Source organism: Octopus sinensis, linkage group LG18 (genome assembly GCF_006345805.1).
Source record: "Octopus sinensis linkage group LG18, ASM634580v1, whole genome shotgun sequence".
NCBI classification, from domain to species: Eukaryota; Metazoa; Mollusca; class Cephalopoda; order Octopoda; family Octopodidae; genus Octopus; species Octopus sinensis.
In genome coordinates, this window is record NC_043014.1 from 49466421 (window position 1) to 49473604 (window position 7184).

Below are 7184 nucleotides of genomic sequence, written 5' to 3' on the forward strand. Positions count from 1 at the left end.
ACGTTATCCCACAGGGGCGAAATTCGCCGACACTCTCTGCATGCGCAAATCCGCTATTAAAATGGAAGGCACTGATCTTGTGCTTAATTCCAAACCGTGAGTAATTTCCTTGGTTGTAACACGACGATCTTCCATTCGCTGAATTTTCCCAATCAGCTGTCGACCTCCTGTTCGAGCGTGTCTCGCTCTCTACTGAGAGGCAGCCATATTTGAAGCGCTTGTACAACTCCTTCATCTGAGTTATGCCGATAGCATCATGACCAAAGGCCTGCTGAATCTTGAGGATGGACTGAGATTGAGAACCATCAGGCTTTTGGGGAAAACTTGATGCAATATTTCTGCTCGGTGCGTTCGGTGAAAATGAAAATCCGACGTGCGCGCACTACACGTCTGCACTTCTAGCCGTGACCACCGCAAAAAATTTACACATTTGCACAGGAAGGGTGGCGTCGCCTCCCAACCAAAGAATTTTTACCCTCGTTGCATTAGTTATGGCGAGGAAAATAAAGGTGGATACTTTTTGAATGTACCTCGTGCACTCACACACACACACACACACACACACACTCACACACACACGCATACACACACGCACGCACACACATACGCACACACACATACATGCACTCACGTACATACACAAATGGCAAAATTAAATACATCAACGAATTGCTTCGGTCAAATCTTACCGGAAGTTGATATCAGTTCATCTACGCAACTCATCCCCTGGTGTAGATTCTTATCAGTTATTGGGGAAATCCTCTCCTTACCTCCCGCTTTCTCTCCTCCTCCCCCTCATCATCTTCTTCTTCATGCTCATCTTCTCTCCCCTCTCTCCTACGCTGAATGACACAGTTTCAGGAAGGTTGGTCATGTGAGTCATGTCGCTTCTCTAAATAATTTCAGTGATTCTGAGTTCTTGAAGAGAAAAAAATCGCAATCGCCCTCACCACTTTCCACTTCCACCCCGTGCATCAGTGTTTGATAGAAAGTTCCGTCCTGTCACCGAGTTGTCATATCTGTGTCCATAGCAAAGACTCTTCACTTTATCAAGATTCGGTTGATTTTTTTGTCAGAAAGAAGCTAGAACCAGATGAAGTGCAACCCCCATAAAAGCCCCACTCGGGGCAGACCGTCCTCCACGCACCATTCTAGCTGTTTTACAGCATCTCCCCCGCCACCACACACACATATTCATGTTCTTATTTCTTTATTGTCCCCTCTGTGTTTAGCCCCTTGTGGGTAGTAAAGAAATAGGTTTGGAAATAAGCAGAAGATCAGTGTCTTCCATTTTAATACCGGATTTGTGCATGTAGAGAGTGTCGGCGAATTTCGCCCCTGTGGGATAACGTCAGCAGCTGGGAAGCGGACCGGAACTTGGGGCTGACCGGAAGAGGAAGGGGCTGGAGTGACGCGCGTGCAGGCAGGGGAGCATTGGGCCTTTTCGATTGGGGTCACCGACAGAGCTGGACGTGAGAGCGCTTCGTCAAGGTAAGGGAAAAGCAGCTGCTATTTTTAGCGTTCGGGTCGGGCCACGTGGAAGGGTGCGTTACCACCCGGGAGGTCTGCGTCGGCGAAGAGAAGGTAGGTACCTTTATTTCAAATCTCCCACATACACCACAGCTCCCAAGGTACTGGTGGTGCAGCCGAAACAACTTCGGCATGGATCTCGCTCAGGACATGCTGGACTGTGCAAATCACCACCCAGACTTCATGAATCCCCTCATCACTGATGATGAAATACGGATTTATGGTATCTGCTCGATGCGTTCGGCCATCTTGCACGAAAACGAAAACCCGACAAGCACGCACTGTACGTCTGTACGCTAGGTGTAATCGACAGGAATTGATGTGGCCTATGGACGTGAAAATTTTCCCGAATGCGCAAGAAGGATGTAACCACTTCCCACCCAAAAGGATTTTCCCCACGCGGCATTAGCTTTGGCGGGAAACAACAAAGTCGGATGTTTTGAATGCACCTCCTATGCATCTATACATGTATATAGGGAGAATTCACGAAAGATAAACAAAAGACGGAGACAGGTGGCGTACAAAACAAACAGATGTATAAGTATAAGGGTCAGGAATTGAAAAAGTATTTTAGGTTTCGCGCCTACGCTCTTCTGCGGAAAGGAACACAGAAAGAAACAAGGAGAGAAAAAAATGTGTGTAGTGGCTATATATATATATATATACTTTTTTTTTTCTAGTTTCAGCTCAGAGCTGCGGCCATGCTGATGCACCGCCGTTTGTTGATTATATCGACTCCAGTGCGTAACTGGTACTTAATTTATTGACCCCGAAAGGATGAAAGGCAAAGTCGACCTCGGCGGAATTTGAACTCAGAACGTAACGGTAGACGAAATACTGCTAAGCATTTCGCCCGAGTCTGCCAGTTCGGGAGAGTTTACGAGAAAAACAAAAGACGAAGACAGGTGGTGTACAAAACAAACAGATGTATTAGTATAACGCTCAGGAATTGAAAAAGTCTTTTACGTTTCGAGCCTACGCTCTTCTGCAGAAAGGAACACAGAAAGAAATAAGGAGAGAAACAAAGAGAGAAAAAAATTGTGTGTAGTGGCTACCGATCTATCATGGTGACTGTATATATGCAAGCGTGCAAGCATAAATGTAAATAATATTTCCTCCATCTGAGTTATGCCGATAGCATCATGACCAAAGGCCTGCTGAATCTTGAGGATGGACTGAGATTGAGAACCATCAGGCTTTTGGGGAAAACTTGATGCAATATTTCTGCTTGGTGCGTTCGGTGAAAACGAAAATCCGACGTGCGCGCACTACACGTCTGCACTTCTAGCCGTGACCACCGCAAAAAATTTACACGTTTGCACAGGAAGGGTGGCGTCGCCTCCCAACCAAAGAATTTTTACCCTCGTTGCATTAGTTATGGCGAGGAAAATAAAGGTGGATACTTTTTGAATGTACCTCGTGCACTCACACACACACACACTCACACACACACGCACACACACACACGCACACACACACACACACGCACGCCACACGCACACACACACACATACGCATACGCACACGCACCCACACACATACGCACACACACACATACATACATGCACTCACGTGCATACACAAATGGCAAGACGAATTGCTTCGGTCAAATCTTACCGGAAGTTGATATCAGTTCATCTACGCAACTCATCTCCTGGTGTAGATTCTTATCAGTTCTTGGGGAAATCCTCTCCTTCCCTCCCGCTTTCTCTCCGCCTCCCCCTCATCATCTTATTTATCCTCATCTTCTCTCCCCTCTCTCCTACGCTGAATGACACAGTTTCAGGAAGATTGGTCATGTGAGTCATTTCGCTTCTCTAAATAATTTCAACAATTCTTGAGTTCTTGAAGGAGAATCGCTATCGCCCTCAGTACTTTACACCCCACCCGAAACATCTGTGTTTGACAGAAAATTCCGTCCTGTCACTGAGATGACATATCTGTGTCCACAGCAAAGACTCTTCACTTTATCAAGATTCGGTCGATTTTTATCAGAAAAGGCTAGAACCAGATAAAGTCATATACTAACTGGTTGAAGACACAAAGTTGTACACAAGAAGTGCGTTGTAATTCGCTTGAAGCGTTGAAGTATAGAAAGTTTTTAAAACCTTTATATTTCGGGTGAAAAGACTTGTATCAGGAAGAATATTATCAAAGAAATGCGTATTTACATAGATCCTGCCGTTTTCTGCATTATGAGAATCTTTCCTTATTTCTCATTTCATTCGTTAAAGTTGTATACGTTACGCTGCAACCAGCTGGGAGCTGAGAGTGAATCCCGTGGAACGGTTAAATTTCCCAGATTAGATTATATCAACAACACTCCACTCAGACTTAGGGGTCTTCTCAAATGCTAAAAAAAAACAGGTAATTATGTGGGGACTGACTGTGTCCTGATAGGAACGCATAGACGAGGTTCATGGGAGAGGAGCTTGCCAGATACGAGGAATCGGTAGAGCAATTTTTATAATAGAATGATAAAATGTCTTATAAATATTTTTGTTTATTCTATGTCAAACCATGCTCGACAGATAGGCCCTCTTGAACTGGACGGGTTTGTGCAATTTTTCGCAAAAAACTTCGTTGAAGATTTTTTTTTCATTTTAAAATTATTTACATATCTGTTCGACGGTTTCACATGACTTTATTTATCAAAACTTAAAGCTTCATCAGTTCTCAGAAATTGTCGTAATGCTGTGGTTCCCAACCTGTAGTCCGAAGACCCCCGGTGGCCTGCAAAGGTAGTACTAAGGGTCCGTGAACATCTTAAGCTGACAGACTTTTCAATATCCTGGAGTCCGTGGAAAAAACACATTTAAATGTCCTTGACAGTGAAAAGGTTGGGAACCAGTCGTAATGCTTTGCTTTCGACTGTTTAATAAAAATTCCTCCTCGTAATGATTTTGCTTTCATTTTGTAATGGACAGCTATCATGCAGAAAATGTCAGCTTCCAAATCCTGTTTTCTGATTAGGTAAAACTGATTAAATTTTAAACCTTAGTAATATTTTGCCAAAATTTTCCTGAAACAAATAAATAAGAAAATCGGATTTAACGTGGAAAATTATTTCAATATACCAAATTTAGAAGTTTTGACATAATTTTAAAATTTCACAATATGTGACAGCAACAGGGAAGACCCTACAAAAGTAGAGAGACTGACAGCAGAACGACACACACACACAAACAAGCAACATACAAACAAAACACACACACACACACACACACACACACACACACACACACACACACACACACATTTACAAACGTACACACAGGTAATCACGAGTTTAAAATGGTGTACAGTAGACATTATGTATGTATGTATATATGTATGTATGTATGTATGTATGTATGTGTATGTATGCATGCATCTATGTATGCATGCATGTATGTATGTATGTATATATGTATGCATGCATGTATGTATGTATGTATGTATGAATGTATGTATGTATGTATGTGTGTGTGAGTACATATATATGTGTGATGTGTGTGTGCGTGTGTGTGTATGCATGTATCTATGTATTTAGGAAAGCATGCATGCAGCATCGCGTGCATACCCATGAATGACAGCTGTATTAACGTGAACATCCCACTGCTTTAGCTTCGTTACTTTAGCAACAGTCCGGATACTTATTGATCAGATCTCGTACCGACCCAGCAAAAGCTGAAGTCACACACTTCTAACTGTTGTTATAATATAATATAATATGAACCTATGTTGAGCAATCGTCTATTTTTATAACGGAGAAATAAAATTGTCTCTTGTTCAACTCATTTTCATCTGATTGTTCTTTGTCACAATCTTTCTCTTTGCCGTTATAACCCTAAAGTTTCTGCGACTTAAATTAAGGTTTTTGCATCACAAAAGGCCTTTGTTTGACTGAATTAAACCGAGAATGGAAACCAAAGAAAAAGAAAAAAATATGTTAACGTTTTAGTATTTACAGACTAAACATTGGTGCTGCCATAAATGCAATCCACTCCTTTCCTTGTATGACAAATCTTTGTCAAATAAAACTTTAGAAAAAAACTGACTTGCTTTATAAACAATGCCAAGTTTCAGGAAACAAATGGTAGTCTGTGAAAGTGGGAATCTGTGGAAATAAAATCTTTTGAAAAATCAACAAATTTGGAGAAGTTCTTACGTCGAGTAAAGGCGTAAATTGAAACCCGATCGAAAACTAATTTTCGTGCCAACGTGGGACGTTCTATGTTAGTGGTAACTCTTTTACTCTATTACTTGTTTCAGTCATATTACTTGTTAGTCGAGCAAATCGACCCCAGGACTTACTTTTTGTATGCCTAGTACTTATTCTATCGGTTCTCTTTTGCCGAACCGCTAAGTCACGGGGACGTAAACACGCCAGCATCGGTTGTCAAGCGATGTTGGGAGGACAAACACAGACACACAAACATACACACACATACACACACACACCACACACACACATACACACACACACACATATATATATATATATATATATATATATATAATATATATATATATATATATATACGACGGGCTTCCTTCAGTTCCGTCTACCAAATCCACTCAGAAGGTTTGGTTGGCCCGAGGCTATAGTAGAAGACACTTGCCCAAGGTGCCACGCAGTGGGACTGAACCTGGAACCATATGGTTGGTAAGCAAGCTACTTACCACACAGCCACTTCTCAATCATATATTTTTTAAAAAACCAATGGACCCCTTTGATTTCTATTTTACTCTGCTGGGCCTCCACAGCCATTCGATGTATATACTTTTATACCCAAATATCATTAGCAGGTGTATTAAAATAACAAAATCTTATATGGACCTCCAAGAGTCATACCGACCCCAGTTGAGAACCACTGTTCTATGTGGCTGCTTTAAGTGTTAGAAATAACAGCCAAATCTCTTTGCTATACTCTACTGTCTGGAGAAAGAAGCAAGCGTGAATGGTCATAACTGAGACTTCCTTGACTAAACAACAGCAGCAATTTTTTCTGTCCTATGAAGGGCCTTGCCCAAAAAGTTAACACTTGCGTCTCCCGCTAGACTTAGGATTGTTAATGGTTGTGTTTCGTTTCGTTACTGTAGTGTTCTTAAGACCAGTGCTTCTCAAAATATATGATGCGTTGTACCAGCAGTTTTTTTCCCCAATGTGCCAGGGACCGGTAATATTTCTTGGTAATACTAATTTATACCGGAAACAATATATATAATTCGTTTTTGGATTTGGTTTGGAAGATTCATTATATGAGTTTTGTCTTTCATATATTAACATATCAAAATATTTAATTTATTCTGTTGTGTCTGGGGAGAGTCATTTTCTTTTTGTGCCTTATAATGTAACACAGTCACCGGTAAAATTTCCACGTTTTCCTTATTTTTATTGTCCTAAAATTTTGCAAGACGCAACGAAAATTTTAGGACAATAAAAATAAGAAAAACGTGGAAAGTTTACCGGTGACTGTGTTACATTATAAGGCACAAAAAAAAAATGATTCCTCCCCAGACACAATAGAATGTATATAATGAATATAATAAAAGTTGACAATTTTTTCATTGTACATTTATTTTGTAAACAAATAATACGATATTACATATGCATTTTATAAGCATTTATAATGTTTCTTTCTTTTCTGGAAACTCGCTGCATACTGGCA